The sequence below is a fragment of the Crocodylus porosus genome, unplaced genomic scaffold (assembly GCF_001723895.1).
Source record: "Crocodylus porosus isolate Cpor-Errol unplaced genomic scaffold, CroPor_comp1, whole genome shotgun sequence".
NCBI lineage: Eukaryota > Metazoa > Chordata > Crocodylia > Crocodylidae > Crocodylus > Crocodylus porosus.
Window position 1 is genome coordinate 141,027,208 of NW_017728886.1, and position 17,331 is coordinate 141,044,538.

The window sequence follows — 17,331 nt, forward strand, 5'->3', positions numbered from 1 at the left end:
AAGGAAGAGACACTGGCAGCCCACCTCTTGACTTAGTTTAATTAATTCAGTGTCATGCCTGAAAAAAAGAAAACAACCCCTGGATTACAAGGAAGATCCCCTTTTGGATTAGAGACTTGCTTAAGATTAGAAAAAAGGTGGTATAAAATAGTCAATTTTCCTAATGGAAAGAATTAAAAAGTGGGGTACCACAGGGTCCTGGTGGGATAAGTGATTTGGAAAGGGTGCCCAAATATACAGATAAGACATTATTCTGAGTGATAAAGGCTAAGGCGGCTGTGAAAATCTTGCAAAATGTAGTGCCTGATCAAAAAATACAGCATATTAAATTCAATGTGTATAAGTGCAAAGTGATGCACTGGAGGAAAACTACCCAAAACAGCAATACACAGTGATGGGCTCCATTATTAAGTTTTATCACACAACCACACAGTCATCTTGGATCCACTGTGGACAGCTCAGTGTTTAGCAGCAGTTAAAAAGGTAAGCATATTTGGACTTTTTAAAGGAATTGTAAACCAAACAGAAAGTATGCTCCTTTATAAATCTACAGTGTATTCACACCTTGACTACTGTGAGAAGTTTTGTCCCCACCCATCAAAAAGAAGATAGAAGAACTAGAAAAAAGAGGAGGAGAAAAAGGGGCTTCCACATGAGGACTGACTGAGTAGGTAAGGACTTTTCATCTTAAAAAAAGAGACATTTGATGAGGGACATGATAAAGGTCTAAATATTAAATGATGCAGGGAAAGTAAATAGGGATTTTCTATTTATGACTTCTCAGGATGCAAGAACTAAGGGATGCAAAATGAAACTATATGGCAGAAGGCTTAAATCTAACAAGAAGTTATTTTTCACACAGTGGGCGCATCTACATAAGCTACTAACGCAATATCATAAATTTTGGTGCAGTTTACACCAGTCAACTGCTCCCAGGGGCAGAATCTACACATGTACTTGGGACTGCAACACTTTGAGCCAGGGCAGAGCAGCCTGGGAGGGGACTTGGGGATCAGCCCCAGTCTCTGGGTGGCAGCAGCAAATGATAGAGGGGCTGGCTGAAGGACGAGGGTGCTAGGCAGCAGACAGCCCCTGCACTTAGCGCCCTTGTGCCCCAGCCAGCCCCTGTCACTGTCTACATGTGCACTGCAATGGTATAAATTACTCTGCTGCAGGATAGTACTGACCCTAACAGTATTATGCTATGGTGGAATTAATTGGCTTACTAAAACCAGTTCGTGTAGATTGTGATGCTTTACTGCAGACCTAATTAGTCAACTCCACTGTAAAGCACACATGGAGATGCACCCACGGTGTAATTAATTGGTGAAACTTGTTGCCACAAATTGTGGTAGCTTATAGGAGAAGGGCTTAGTTAGCGGCAGTCAAGATACAAAGTAGATGGCAGTATTTTGAGGTGGGACCCAGGGATTAGCGAAATTTTGAGGAAGAAACTTAAGATGAGTACATTTAGGAATATAGGAACTGTAAACAGAAAAGATCTAGTCCAGCATATGTTCTCTGATTGAAACCATTGCCAAACATTTTAGAAAGAGGCAGACACAGGCCTTTGATAGGCAAATTTATGGAGCAATCCAACTCTATCTAACTGTCATCCCATAGCTGTTAGCTTCCATTCTGATGCATGCATTTTTGTATATTTAGGATATTTTTGGCATATATTACCTAGTAACTTCTCTGCTTTTGCAGTGTTGGACTTTGATAGAGTTCTATTCTCTACTGCTTTTACCTGTGGCATGTTTGTAGGACAATAGTTGTCAACCAGTTTTGAGAGGTACATCACAAGTTAAGTTCAAAGCATGATACAGTGCCATCCTAATAATCTCCCATCATCCAATGCCACCAGTACACAGCAACACAGAGCTCACCAGCACCTAGCACCTAGCACCAGAACTCTCATGCAGCCAAACCTTCAAATCAGTACCACCTTCTGGCCACATCCACATGAGATACCGAATACTGCACAGTAGTGTCACATGGCATGAAGTGTGATACAGCACTGCTGTGCAGTAGTAATGAGCTAACCCCAGCAGTTTTTCCTGCCCGAAGCAGTGGGGCTGGACCTGATGATCTCACAAGGTCCCTTCCTGTCCTAAGCTTCTGTGAATTTGTGGTGACACTGCTGTTCAGTAATTCCAGTTACTGTGTAGTCATTTTTAGTACTTGTGTACATGTGTACTAAAGGACTGCACAGGAACAACTGTGAAGCCAGTATCTTATGTAGATGTAGCCTCTGACTTCTTTCCGCTTCCCCAGGTGATGCATTGCCTGGACAAGGGAGATGAGGTTGATGTCATTTATCTGGACTTCAGGAAGGCATTTGACTTGGTCTCCCATGAGGTCCTCATGACCAAGCTAGGGAACTGTGGCTTCGACTATCTCATGTTCCGATGGCTAGGGAACTGGCTCTGTGGTCGGACCCAAAGGGTACTAGTTGATGGGACCAAATCAATATTGCAAAAGGTTACCAATAGAGTCCCCCAGGGATGAGTGCTCAGGATGGTACTCTTCAATATCTTCATTAATGATCTAGATTCAGGCATTAGATGCAGACTGGCAAAGTTTGTGGGCAACACTAAACTATGGGGGAAGGCAATTACACTGGAGGACAGGCTGGGGATACAAAAGCTGACCTGGATATGCTTGCAAAGTGGGAAGACCTTATGGTATTCAATGTAGAGAAATGCAAGGTACTCCACTTTGGGAGAAAAAAAACAGCATCATACTTACAGGCGTGGCAGTGCTACTAGCACTGTGACCAAAAGAGACTTTGGGGTCTTGATTGACCACAAGATGAACATGAGCCCCCAGTGTGATGCCGTGGCTGGCAGAGCAAGCCAAACTCTGGCATGTATCCACCGATGCATCTCAAGCAAAACCAGGGATATCATCTTCCCACTTTACTCGGCCTTAGTGAGGCCACAGCTGCAGTACAGCATTCAGTTTTGGGCCCCTCCACTTCAGGAGGGATGTGGATAAGTTCGTGAGAGTTCAGGGGAGAGTCACCCATATGATCAAAGGCCAAGAGAGCAAGCCTTTCGAGAAGAGGCTGAGGGGCATGGGACTTCAGCCTGGTGAAGAGAAGGATTAGGGGGGACTTGGTGGCTGTCTGTAAGTATATAAGCATGGGTGCATCAGGATTTGAACAGTTGTTCATCAGGGCTCCACAAGGGATACCTAGGTCTAATGGCCACAAACTTACAGAAGGCTGATTGGGACTCAATATAAGGAAAACGTTCTTTACAGTCTGAGTGTCCAAGGTCTGGAACAGACTCTCTCCAGAAGTGGTGCAAGCACCTACTCTGGGCTTATTCAAAAGGCATTTGGATGTTTATCTTGCTGGGATAATATGATCCCTGAAGATTTCCTGCCTCTGGCAGGGCAGCTGGACTTGATGATCTCACAAAGTCCCTTCCAGCTTCTACTGTCTATGAAGTCTATGAAATCCTAGCAGTTTTTCCTGCCTTGCCCCACAGCCCCCAGGCAGAGCAAGACACTTATAAATGCAGGGAGCTGGCCTGAACCTGCACTTTCTAGACCTCCCAGGTCACAGGTACACCAAGGTAAGGGTGAGTCTCTTCAAACCTAGAATAGGGTCCCAGTGTCCTATAATGCCTAAAAAGCCACACATGCAGCTGGGCTGTCCAGCAGATGGTTAACAAACCTGGCTCGGACAGCCTGAAATCTTGAATGCTCCCACAGCAGTCAGGGTCAGGTCATGGACTGGTCTTGGGACTGGGTCGGACAATTTGGCAATTGTTGGACCTGACTTCAGCAGCCTGGGGTCTTGAATACACACAGACCTGTTGGGGCTGCATCTCAAACTGAATCTAGACCCTTTGAGGCCTTTGTGACAATCAGCCAGACCTGTGGGGACATGAGGACAGCCCTGGATTTGTGACAGAGCTGCTTTCTGCCTGATCTACAGGATTGGTCTGAGGGCAGCTCAGCAGTGGCTCAGTTGGAAAAGTTTTTATGCCCCATCTGAAATGTTGCACCTCCTGCCTTGCATGAATGGCATGGCAGAGGGTGCAGTGTTTGGGACATGGGATAAAATTACTCCAATCTCAATCATATCATCATTTTAAGGTTTGCCATGGGTCTTAATTGAAGTCCAAGCCTATAGTTCAGATCATTCTTTCCAATATGTATCGCCTTGATATTTACTATTCATAAATGCATCCACCTTTCTACAATTTAGCCATCTATGTTCAGTCTCCTCAACATAAGCTACATTTATATAAATATACTCTTTACTCTTTTTGCCACCAGTTGAAATCCCTTGTCATACAAGTAATAAAGATACAATTTCAAGGCATAATGAAGGGGTGTCAAGAGATACCTTGGTTAATTCTGAACAAGGGAGCAGTGGTAAGAAGGAGTATAGCAATAGTGTTACTTCCCCCAGCTAATTAATGTATAATTAATTAATGACAATTCGGTGTGGTTACTTTTTCCAATGGTGCGAATGAAACATCTACTCTTCATTTTTATATCTTACTACTTTCAAATTCATAACATCCATTTATCTGTTTGCATCACTGTTATAGTCAAAATCATATACGAATTAAACTATGGACTTTAACCTGTGGATTATTTTCTGTGTAGAAAACAGAACAAGGGCCAAATGTAGTTACAGTATTTATTAGTTTGGGTATTTTCAAGAGCAGCTGTACAGAAAAGAATTTTTACCACTCCAGTAAAGACTACCATCTGATCCCTTCATTTTGACAGGCAGGATATTCTAGAATAAATGGATAAAGTACTCATATCATTCAAGTCCCTCTCAACTAAATTTAAAGTTCAAGTGATTAATCAATAATGTAGTAATAGAATTTTAGATGTACGGTAGGCTGATATGGATTCTGCAGCATTAATGTCATTATGTATAACAGTGAACATTCACCTTATCCTGCGCATTAATGCAATTTTTTATATCCAGTAATTCTCGCTACTTATGGGATCTTATCCATAGGCAGGCAAATGCTCTGAAGGAGTGAATGATTGGTGAGACTTAGTTAATCTCTGCAGCATGATTTATAATCCTGTCTAGTATAGTTAGACACAATATCCTCAGGTCTGTAGCATGCAAAAAATGTAGTGATATTTCATTTTAATTTTTTTTGTTGCATTTCATGACTTGATGTAGAGAGTCATCTTATAGCTTCATTTCATTTTTATATGACTTGAAATACAGTATAGTGGAATTCTACTGTAATGAAAGAGATTTTCAACAAAAAATAGCATATGATGAAGTTTCGCCACAGTGTATGAGAGGAATTTACATAGAGGCACTCTACTAGCTATATGAATTATTTGTAAAACCTATTTGTTTCATAATTATATTATGTGGCAGCAGATTATTATCTTTGTGTAACTGAAAAATCTTGTTCTAGTTATTCTTAAATTGAAGTAAGAAAGAATGAAACTCCTGACCTCTTTTACTTATTCTACTGTACAAGTCCCAGTGAAGTAGGCCATCCTTATGTAAGCCTGCTTAAATGTCCTATGAACTTGATCATTCTTCAACTCATTGGCTAAACTGCCACCTGAATAAGAGAAAATAGATAACACAATGTAAAGGGTTACAGCACTGTTATACTCCCAGAATAAATGTATTTGTAGTTTTAAATTTTGAAAAAAAACCCACAACCCTTCTGTTCATGTGGAGAATTCTTATATTTTCTGTGAATAAGAGACTCCTGTTTAGAGAAAATTCCTATTGAGTACAGCTGAATGCTATAATAACCATTTTGTCTCCATTTCATTTAAATCCTCTTTCTAGGGCTTAATTCTTTAAAAATAAATCTTTCAAGACTAAAATTTTACCTTGCCATAATGGCAGTAACTTTAGAGAGCTATTCTCATTTTTGCTAAAGTGAATGGTTTGCTACGAGAATCTTGATTTTTTTTTTTTTTAATTTTTAATCAGATAAAGCTTTCCAGGTGGCTAGACTTCAGTAAGGATCAATTATATTGCTAATTTTCAAAATAACAGATTTGAACATTATAAATGTTTGAAAATTGAATGTTTTACAAGAGTTGTAAAATGCATCTTGGCAAAAGGAAACCATGTTCAATGATTATTAATTAATTAATTAATTAATCTATATGATATCTATGGAATAATGTACATATGTGATAATGCCTTCTACTGTATTTATATGTTTACACTAGTGATATGAGCATTATTGTATTGTGGGCTTGTAGGCAATACACCTCCCAGAAGTCTTCCTGGTATATTATGAACTAACTTTAGGGGAGTGCCCTGTTTGTTTTCCCTTCTATGTCTAGCTAGTTTTGTTGTCCCTAACCGGTTTTCTTATAGCAAATAGGAGGTATAGCAAGAAGACATTTCTCTGTGTTATTGTGACTGAAACCTGCATAAAGGTAAAAAGGAAGGCAGTATACTCATATTCTCGCCTCCCCAAGGACTAGAGGCCGTAGGACAGATCTTAATATATAATTAGGTTCTGAGATTTTATAGAAATGCAGTTTCACTGTAGGCATTAATGGGAGTTAGGTGTCTAAATAAGTGGTCCAACATAACCAACAGGAAGCCAAATAGTTAAACCAAAAAAGAGGTTCATGCAATCTAAAGTTCAGATATATTCCCCTTCTTGTCACTCTCTCTCCTTGTAATATAGTTCTCTGAAGTTTATGTTCAACCGTGTTGCCAGATTACTTTCTATCAAATAAGAGTTCTGAGGCATTGTGTAAATTGATGTAAAATTGCATTACTGAAAACTGTTAGAAGTTATTGCTACAGTCCTCCTGCAATCCAGCTTATGCTTGCAAAATTTGGCAAAGTGAGTATTTATGATACTAGCTGTCAAGTAACTGCCATGGAAGTTCACTTCCTTGCAGATGCTTTTATTGCGTGCTCTTGAATGAGGAAAGTTACAAAAAGTACGTATAAAGTTGCAAAGAATATTTGAGTAACTTCGAAAAAAACTCATGGAAGAAAATGTCTTGAAAATGAAAACTGTTTTCAGTTCTGAAATCTTTGAGATGAAGTAGTGCTTTCTGATTACTCAACTGATATCTCAGTGCTTGTCTGGAGGCCCCGCATAGTTCAGTGGTCGGAGTGATGCTCTTGGATACAGGCTGTGTGGGTTCAAGTCTCTGCTTTAGTGGAATCCTTTGGCCCCCATCTCCTGTGTAAATTACTGTCCCCTCTGGTGCTCACCTATCAGCTGTGTCCTGGAGAGATTATTACCAGTTGACTGGAAAAGGGCCAGCACAGTGCCCCTCCTTTAAAAAGTAAGACTTGCAGTGCTACAAGCCGGTTAATCTCATCTCAATATCCAAAAAGTTACTAGTCCTAAGAAAATCCATTTGCAAGCATATGGAGGAGAAAAGGTTCTGTGCAAGTAGTCAGCATGGATGTGCTAAGAAGAAATTATGTCAAACTGGATCTCTTTCTTTGACAAAATAACTACTTCTATGGATAAAGGGAATGTGATGGATATATTATGTCTGGTCTCAGCAAAGTTTTTTATAAGGTTCACATGATGGTCTCATAAATAAATTGGAAAAAATGTGGTCTAAACAAAACTACTATATGTTAGGTAGACAACAGGATTAATAACCACAAGTAAAGCATAATTATAAATGGATCCATGTCAGAATGGCAGGTTTCTGGTGAAGTACCACAGGGGTTTGTACTGGGCCCAGTGCACTTCATTAACGATTTGGATGCTGGCATAGAAAGCATCTTGAGCAAGTTTGCAGACAACACAAAACTGGGAAGCATTGTGAACATACTGGAAGATGAAGGTGTACTTCAGAAGGTTGTTAACAGATTGAAAACTGGACTGAAGTTAACCGGATGAAGTTCAATGCAGACAAATGCAAGATGCTACACTGGGAAGAATAATCAAAAACACAAATATTAATTGGGTGATACCTGGCTGGCTGGATGCACTATGGAAAAGGACTTGGGAGCTGTGGTGGATCAAAGACTCAATATGAGTCTGCAGTATGATGCAGCTGCACAAAAGGTGAATTATGTTCTAGGGTGCATCAATAGAAGCATTAGATGCAAGATGAGAGAGGTGATAGTGTCTCTCTACTCGGGATTGAATATTGTATACAGTCAGTGGTGATGCATGAAGGGTGCATGGGGGTGCACATGAACCCCCTGAGAGTGCCAGTGCATCCCCTCACCAGCCATGCTCGCCACTTAGGCAACGGGTGGGGGACAGGTGGGAGTGCCAGAGCCACCCCATGAGCACCAGGCAGGGAGCACCACTTCCAGAAGCAGTCGCAGCCACTTCATAAAGAAGAGGGAAAACACCCTTTCTCTCTTACTGCAGAGAGGAGAACATAAACCAATGGCTTGAAGTTGCAGAAAAGTACATTTATATTGGATATCCAGAAAAACTTCTTCACTGTCAGGGATTTTTTTTTTTAAGTCATCCTCAGAGGTGTTTAGTGTTGGCTCAAACCAAGGCTGGGGATTTTGACTAGGATGTGCCAGTGCTCCCGCTAAGACTTAAAGACAGAAGTTCCTGGCTCTAGGGTCTTACATCTCTGCTCAGGATCAGACCAATCACCATATTTGGAGTCAGGAAGGAATTTTACCCCATGGTCAGTAAGGACTGCGTGGGGGTTGCCTTCCCCTGTGGTGGGGGATATAGCCCTTTTCCTGGGATCTCTTCAGTTTATGGTTGCTTGCAGATCTAAAGAAAAAACCCTTCACTTTACCAGAAGAAGCAGTGTGTTACTTTGACCTGGCCCCACAGCATCTTTATAAATCGAGTCCTTCAGCGTGGCTTTTTGGCTTCCACAGCTAAAGCTGATTGAATCAGCTATTAGATAAAAGTACCATAAAAGCCTCATCAAAGTACCCAGTCTATACAGACATTGGGCGAGCTGCATTCAACTAATGTGCTGCTCTTCTGGGCTTGCATGGGGCTTGGTGCAGAAATGCGCCGAGTTTAAAGTGCTTTTTTTTTAACATCTGCAAGCAGCCTATATTAACAATCTTTACTGAAGCAGAATATTGGCTGCTGTCCACTGCTTTATCTGTGGCAAGTTAAGATATCTCTTGTATTGTGTCAGGGTTGTCTGTGATTTTGCTAAGGGGTTAGACAGTGGATGGTTTGGAAAGGGGTGATCCTGCCTCAGGTAGGGGGCTGGACTTAGGCAACCTATGATGCCCCACTTCCCTATGATTTCATAGGTGCCACGGGCAATTAAAGTCAGTTCTATGGGCTTTTCTATCATTATATATAAAAGAGACAAAATAATTGTTTCCATTCCTGGTTATGTTTCATGTGTATCCATTGAGTGATGTTGATCTTTGATGGATGCAAGTGTCTCAACTTAAAACCCAGATGTTTGGATTTATGGTTTAGCTTTTGTGTCTAAGCTTTCCTTCAGTATTCAAGGAGCTACATAAAAACTTCTTTATTTAACAAGAGAAAAGAAAGGTAACATTTTTTTTTTTAGCAATGAGCGATATCAGTAAAAACTGCAATTATATTTTTTCTCTACTAGTTAATAGTGGGATGGGGAATCCAAGGAGGGGGAGGGATACAGTGGTGTGGGGTTGCACATCCTTTGCACTGTGTGCTGGAGCCTCTCCAGAACATATACTGGTTGGCTCCGGTTCTCTATAGCCCCAGTTGCCTGGCTTCCCCAAAGAATCTAGGCAGGAACTGATGTAAGACTATGGAGGATTAGGAGTGGAGCAAAGAGATGAGGTTGGAGCCTTTAAGTTGGTGGGAAGTAAGCAGGGAGCAGGAAAAGGAAAGGTTAACCCAGGAGTGTAACTTGGGAGAGGATGATCAGGGCCTGATTCCTGGGGTGCCAAACCAGTAGGATTGCCAGTGTGGTTCCCTAATACCTTCAGAGTCTGCATCCTGGAAGCAGAAGCAGGCACATGGTGCATGCACACCATGCTGCTGCTGTTGAAGCAACAACTGGGGTGTGCAGATCAAGGCACAGCAGCAGCAGCAAGGAGATGTTCTTGAATCCCTGCAATAGGCAAGATCCCCTCTGATTCAGAGCTCAGTGGTACCTCTGCTCCTCTTGTAGGGTTTGCCCAGGGTGGAAACCCTGCTTGCTGTTCCTGGCGGAACCAGGTGTGGGCATAGAGGTGCCCCAGAGCTGCTCTCGCCCAGAAGAACAGCTGCTCAGGGAGCCTGGCCTGGCTGGGGACAGCAGTAGCATCAGACAATTTCTCTCTTCCTGTTCCCAGCTGCTGAGGGGTCAGGGATGGAGATGGGCATGGTGAGGGAAAGTAGGAAGCAGGCACAGGAAGAGGTGCTGCCCACATTTCTGTCCCCCACAATTGAAGCCTCTGGATGAGTGAGGAACACCCAATATGACTGAGCAGAGAAGAGAGACCCAGCCACTGCTCTGGCTGCCCTGGGCACAGTCAGAGCCTCAAGGCCACTCCTGTGCTGCTTCACCTGGGACTTTGGAAGGTGCCAGGCTCTGCTGGGAGGGGAGGTCCCTCCTTCCTACCCACTTTTCCTTGCCTAGTTCTTCTCCCCACAGTGTTCTCCACTGATCCAGCAGTTCCAGCTGTGCCTTACCCCAGTGTTGCCTTGGTCTGAGGGGCAGTCCGTGTCATATGCTACAGACACCTTTCTTAATCCTGGCTGGATTTGCCCGCATAGTGTGCATTCCTATCATATATAAGTAGTTCTCAGTGTCCTCATACAAATTGAAATAAAAGCTGTGTTGCAGTACATTGTACTTAACATGCACTTTCTTTCTGTTAACATGAACTTTCTTTCTGTCAGTCTCTTCTAACGTACCAGATTACATCTACTTCTCATTTACCTGTCTGAGTAGATCTCTGCTGTATGTGCTTGTTTACTGCATATATAAGCAAGATGTTCCTTATATCACTTTTTGAAACTTGCTCAATGGAACTGACCAAATCAGGTTTTCATGTTAACATTTAATCACTTGTATTCCAAGCTAGACAGGTATGGATTTCACACCCCTTTTATACACTTCCAGTTATTATATATTAACAACCTAATAAACATCCAGATTGTATGGAAGTCAAGGATTTTTTTTTGTGGATATCTTTTATTGGATTGACTGCATAGTTGAAAGGGACCACTGTACCCTTCCCTAGGCCTCCTGGACCAGTGCAGCTACAATCTCACCCCAAGACTAAAAGATCCTATAATTCTTTCTAAAAATATCCTGCTAATATTGTGTATTCCCATAAGCATATTGAAACATTTACGTACCTGCCACTTTAAGAAGTCAGGCAGTCTGTAGAGCCACCAACAGGTGGGGTCAGACCTAATTAAAGAGTCAGCTGACCCAGAAATTGGCAGATGTGGCTACACCTGATCATGGTAGTCACCTGACAGCATGGGAGACACCTGATTGGAGGAGGGCTGGGCTTAGACCACGTATAAGTACAGACCCCAGGGCTGGCAGTATATCTTGGGAGCTGGTTCAGGAACACCACCCAGCAGGAAGACCGCGGCTCTTGCATGCCAGCAAGGAGAATGATATCCAGGCTGTAGCAATCAGTTCTGATTGCTTTTTCCTCTAGCCCAATATGGCTACAACCTGAATACATGACACATGGAAGATAGTAAAGTTTATCTAATTTTTTAAAAACATGAAATCTTCATATTTTTTTTCAAGGAGGAAGCAATTTTGACTACCTGAAACCTGAGATACTGCTCCTGCCTTTGTTTGAGGTAATTCGCATCATCACAGAACCTCACCACAGAACTCAGAGACACCTCACCAGATAAGAAATGCCTACCTAGAAGAACATCCCATCTATTTACTCCTCTGTGAAATAGGAAACGCTATAACCAGAAGGACATATGACTACTTCCTACAACTTCAAGGTAAACAGATTATTTCAACTTTTCTCTGAGCCTAATCTGCATATAAAATGAACTTTTCCAAATGAGATTTTATCAAACCTTCAACTTTTCTATGAAATATAAATTTTCATTTTTACACAGGAGAACTTTTACTGTCTTTTCTCTGATGCCTAATGAATAATGTTTGTGCAATTAAAGATATTTTTTTCAAAAATCTAGTTGGTCTAATACAAGATATCACCTCTACCATGAGCAAGGAGAATTACGTCTGAAACATCTTGAGGTTGGGTAGGAACTATGAAGGAGGATGGATGGAGGAGGTCCCTGGGGACCCAGGTCCATAGCCTTGAGGAGGGGGCTGAATGCCTGGGGCCTAGTGAAAGGCCAGGCCAACCCAAAAAGAGGGGATGAATGCACTAGCAAGAAGCCAGCCCAGCCATGGGAGATAGGCTGAGAGTTGGTGGGCCTGTTGAGTAGCCAAATGGGCCCTGAGTGAGAGCCTGAGCAGCTGTGAGACCTAGTTCAGGGACTCACTGAACACAGTGAGGGTGGCAAGATATGGGAGCCTATTGAGGGGCCGCAAAGAATGTCAAGAAGAAAGGGGCTGTGTTAAGGAAGATCTATAGTCGGCTCCAGATGAGCCCCAGAGAGTGGTAGTGAGCTATGAAGGGGTATGGGAGGGTGGACTCAGAGAGATGCGAGGGCTGACAGACAGAGAGCTGACCCTGAGAACCTCAACTTGTCCAAGCTGAGGCCAGGGTTCAGGATGGACTGAAGGGTGAGAGTGCCTACCATGAGAGACTGGAGTCTCAAGTGGACTGGAGGCAGGAGAGCCTAGAGGAAGTACAAAGGTCCCTGATGGGGGACACAGCTGAAATAGGGGGTCAAGTGGTAGTTAGCCCAGGATGATAACTGCTAGTGCTAGGCCCTCTGAGGAGAAGGGATTAAGGACAGGGGTCCTCATGTGAGTTGGGGCCAGAGATAGAGGACTTAGATGTGAGATGGAGTGTAGGATGGATGGCACAGTAGTTAGCAACCGAGGAGAGGTTTCGGAAATCTAGGGAAAGCCCACAGAAGGATGAGTAATATCAGGTAGGCCTGAAGACCAGCCCTGAGTAAGAATTAAAACTACACCCTCCTGGAGTTAGTTGGTATGGTAGGACTGCCTGTGGTGGAGCATCCTCTATGAAATGCTAGACATGGACCACTCCAGGGAAAGGCAGGGATGGGGCACTAGAAAGCCTCAGCTCCCACTGCCTTGTGGATTACCCCATGGAGGTGGAAGGCTAAAGGAGCACACCCCAACAGAAAAACACTTGCCAGGAAGATCAGGACCATGTGGATCCAGAGGCCCAGTGAAAGGCCAGGGAAGACCAAGGAGGTTCAGAGGTCTCATGATTGGCCAGAGAAAGCCAGGACTACATGGGGCCAGAGTCCCAATGGGATGGATGAGTCTGAGGGCCCTGAGTCACATAGTGAGGTGCAGTGAGTGGAGTGAGGCCCAGAGAGGGGCCTGTGACAGTGCAGGCCCAGTGAGGGGCCTGAGTTCCATGGCTTATTGTGAAGCCCAGCAAGTATAGTGGGACCAGAGGGGTCCAGTGGTCCAGCAAAGGGCTGGGTATGGAGTGTAAACTAGATGGGTCCAAGGGCCTGAATAGTGAAATCCAGTGCCTGAGGCACGTAGTGGGGCCCAGCAAGCATTTTGAGACCAGAGGGGTCCAGCGGCCCAGCTAGGGGTTAGAAAGCAGAGTGTAGGGCCAGCCAGGACTGAAGGCCTGGAGAGTATCCAGGAGACAGGGTCTAAGATGAGAGACCAAGATGGAAGCTTACAGCTGGGGGACAGGCTGAAAGAGACTGAGAGGCCAACAGCCCAGTGAGTGGTTGTGCAAGACTGAGGGGTCTGAGGGCCCAGGGCAGGGCCAGAGGAGAAACTGATGGGTCTGGCAACCTGAGTGGGGATGATAGAAAGATGAAGGGGTCTGAAGGCCCGGAGTGGGGCTGAGAGAGGCTGAGGGGTTAGAAGGCCCAGTAAGAAGCTGTATCCTCAATAAGTAGAACATTTGTAAGGATACCATCTGCAAGGCATGGGACATGGTGTAGGGAAGGTACGGAGCCATGTGATTGGCTCATAAGGCCATGACCACAAGTTGGGTAGTCATTATCATAAGATCAAGGTACCCTCCTGCAATATATATATCTATTATTATCAAGGCATGGTGGGTGAGAGCAGGGCAGACTGCCTTTAGACCAGGGTATTTAAAAGAATCATGGGGGTACCCCATGACAATGAGACATACTTATAGGAAAACAAAATATTGTCTTGTCTTGTCTTGTACAACATTCAGATTATGATTGTTACCTTAGTGGACTAAATCTGTGAAAGGAATGCTCTTGGTGTCTGTGGAAAACAAATCCTGTTCCCATCATTTATGCAGGGCCCAAACTATGCAGTGAGCATCACAACCAGAATCTTTTGATAGCTCGAGGCTCCAGCTGGTTTCTAAGCGAAATGCTAGTTACTAATCACTGAACCATTCATTGTGAAGGTTTGCTAGCAATTACTTTTACTTTAAATAGAATTACATGGAAACATCATTTAGGCAGGATCCAAACAGAGCAGAGCAATTTAGCCATATTTGCCAAAGGGCCCTCAGTTAAAATTATAAGAGGTATAATCTCTTCAGATGTTTACTTGACTCCTATGGTCCCAATGGAAGGGGAAAATGTAATCACTTGGGATCAGACTTTATTCAACCTATTTGATTTGTAAGTGGGCTGTGGAAAAAAGTTTAATGTGGGAAGAGTGTGGGGGACTGTCCTCCTCCTTACTTCCTTCTGATTCACTCTTAAGGGTAGGTAAGATGATAGTGTGTTACCAAAGTAGGTACATTAATCTATTATCAAGATTTGAACAGATGGAATAGAATTGCATGTACTTGTCCAATAAACTATAAACTGGCTATACATCCACAATATCTGTCCTGAGGTCTTTATTATCCAGTTATCATTAGAATCACCTTGGATCTTGGCTTGTTGATGGTGAAGGGGTGTCTTATTGTGCAACAATTCACCCTGGATTGAGTGCTGTATAATTCAAAGAATTACTAAATGGGAAAACAAATCAAAAACAAAAAAACAAAAAATACAACACCATTTTTGTAAACAGATTGAAATCCATGGGAAAAAATATCAATATTGTCCCTACTCTCCCGTTTGACCACAGTCTCAATTTAATTTCAACAAATCAGACTTGAAGAAAATAAATTTATCTTATATTTAACATATGCTTTGGAATGATTAAAAGCAAACTGTGATTACAGTTGAATTTTTTTAATGTCAGTTAGTCATGAATCTTGTAATGGAAAATGTTTGCAGTCTACTGAGATACATAAATAATTTGTTTCTTTTTATTAATAACCGCAGAATGAAGACAAGATTGAAATATGTACTGCTAATAAAAAATAAAATTATAAAGCCATCTACTTGAAGAATATTGGCCATTAATATATTAGGGATGCAGTGGGTAGTATGAAAAAAATGTATTTTAAAGTAATTGGAGCACAAATTATGTATGCTTATTATTTATGATTTTAAGTATTTCTTTTCATTAAGACTCTAAGTGGTATTTATAACAATTAATTATTCATACTGGTGAAAATGGGAAAGTTGGCAAAGCACTCCACTATCAATTATGGGAAGCTAAATAAATTGTCAGAACTCTATTTTTTTATGCTGCTTAGGTATAGCATAACAGCTTAAATTACTGAGTTAAAAATCCAAATATTAATATGTCTGAAACAGAACAGTGTGATGTTTGTTTTGTTTTGTTAAGGAATAATTAAAGCTTTTTTTTTCTATTTTAGTAAGTATTCAGTAACTTTGTGGATTTCAAACTACCCGCCTTTCTCTTACAGACTGAGTTATAAATTAAAAAGATACTTATTATTTCAAACTATTTCTTATTAAATGATTTGACATCTTTTTTTTTTTACCGTCTGGTTCTCCCCCCCTCACCTTTGCATGCAAGAGGACAGCACTCAAGGAAGTGATAAAGCAGGACATAAATATTATAACTAAATTAAAGAGGGGGTTTAAGGGCAGTATATGAAATAGATCTTGAGTATGATATTTTAATGTGAATACCTACAGAAGTAAAGGTAATTTACTATGTACTAACAAATAGTTCTAGTTCTGATTGGCAGTGCTGATTCTCTTCTGTAGTGTTCCTTTTCTATATGGCACATGGAATATGTGGAGTCATAGTCAACCAAATGATCTTAATAAGTCATCAGTGGATTTAACACAACATAGAGCAGACAGTGAAACAAGGATAGTCCAGAAGTTAATCAGATTTTCCAGATGTATAAATGGGGATATTAGGAGGATAATGAACTGATAAATCAGTAATAAACTTATTCAAAGAGTAAGACATTTTTGGCTCTCTTCATTAAGATCTGTATCTCCTAAAGGGAAAAGTGATTTCTAAAAACTAAGCCCTCTAGAAATCTTTCTGACCTATTTCTGAGAATAAAAAATAAATAATAAAAAAAACCCTTCCCATTGAATTTCATAGGTAGGACAAGGAAGTCACAGAGAGACTATAAACTTTCCCATCTGCAGATACCTTGTACTAAATGTTTGACAGAAGACTCCAATTTCTCAATGCCCAGTATGAGAGGTGGTCTTTTGTCCTTCATGATTCAGCAAAATATTGCGCAAGGTAGTGCTGCTTAGTTAATTATGCTTCTGGATTCTGTTAGTGACAAAAGAAAAAAAGAAAACTGTGTCTTTTCTGAGCACAGAATACAACCTAGACTTATTAATCCACTCAGAAAATCCCCAATGTGAGTAAATACTAAATACTTCATCATTCTGTGCTTGGTAGTGTTTCCAATAACAGCCTGAATTTCTACATCTTCTGTAGAGGAATGTACTTAGCATTCTATAATTGTTTTCAAAGTAAGAAAAAACAAGAAAAAATCTTAAAATGGTGAAGTCTAGTATTTGATCTGAATATTAACTTCAAGATACGCAATAAACAGCATGTTTTTGGCAAAATCCCCAATGACCAATCAATGGAAAATTTGCAATTGACCTCAAGTGGCACAAAGTTTGACATTTATTTATGAAGTTCACAATGAGAGAATTTGCCCACGTGAGAGAATTTGCTGAACAGACCAAATGAACTGTTTTGTTAAAAAAAAATTATCTATCCAGTAGGAAATCCAACATTTCAGGGTTTTTTTTCCCACAATGTACAATATTTTGAAAAATATAATTTAGACTATATACAAAAATCAATTTTAATATGGTCAGATATATTTTTACATTTTATTGAAACAAAATATTTTCATATCGATATCAACAAAATTAGAATGAGTCAGTGAAGTATTTTGATTTTATCTCATAGATTTCATAGACATTAGGGCTGGAAGGGACCTCGGGAGATCATCGAGTCCAGCCCCCTGCCCAAAGGGCAGGAAGTCAGCTG

The 17,331-nt window shown here is 41.5% G+C and overlaps 1 long non-coding RNA gene across 1 annotated transcript in view; it reads left to right on the plus strand.

Moving 5' to 3' along the window:
- Positions 1-2,062: 2,062 nt before the first annotated feature.
- The window catches only part of LOC109324595, a 15,893-nt gene continuing 624 nt past the window's right edge, over positions 2,063-17,331 (plus strand). The window contains exons 1-2 of the long non-coding RNA XR_002104966.1: positions 2,063-2,131; positions 5,976-5,981. This is a non-coding gene — a long non-coding RNA (uncharacterized LOC109324595). The remainder of the gene's footprint in view (positions 2,132-5,975; positions 5,982-17,331) is intronic.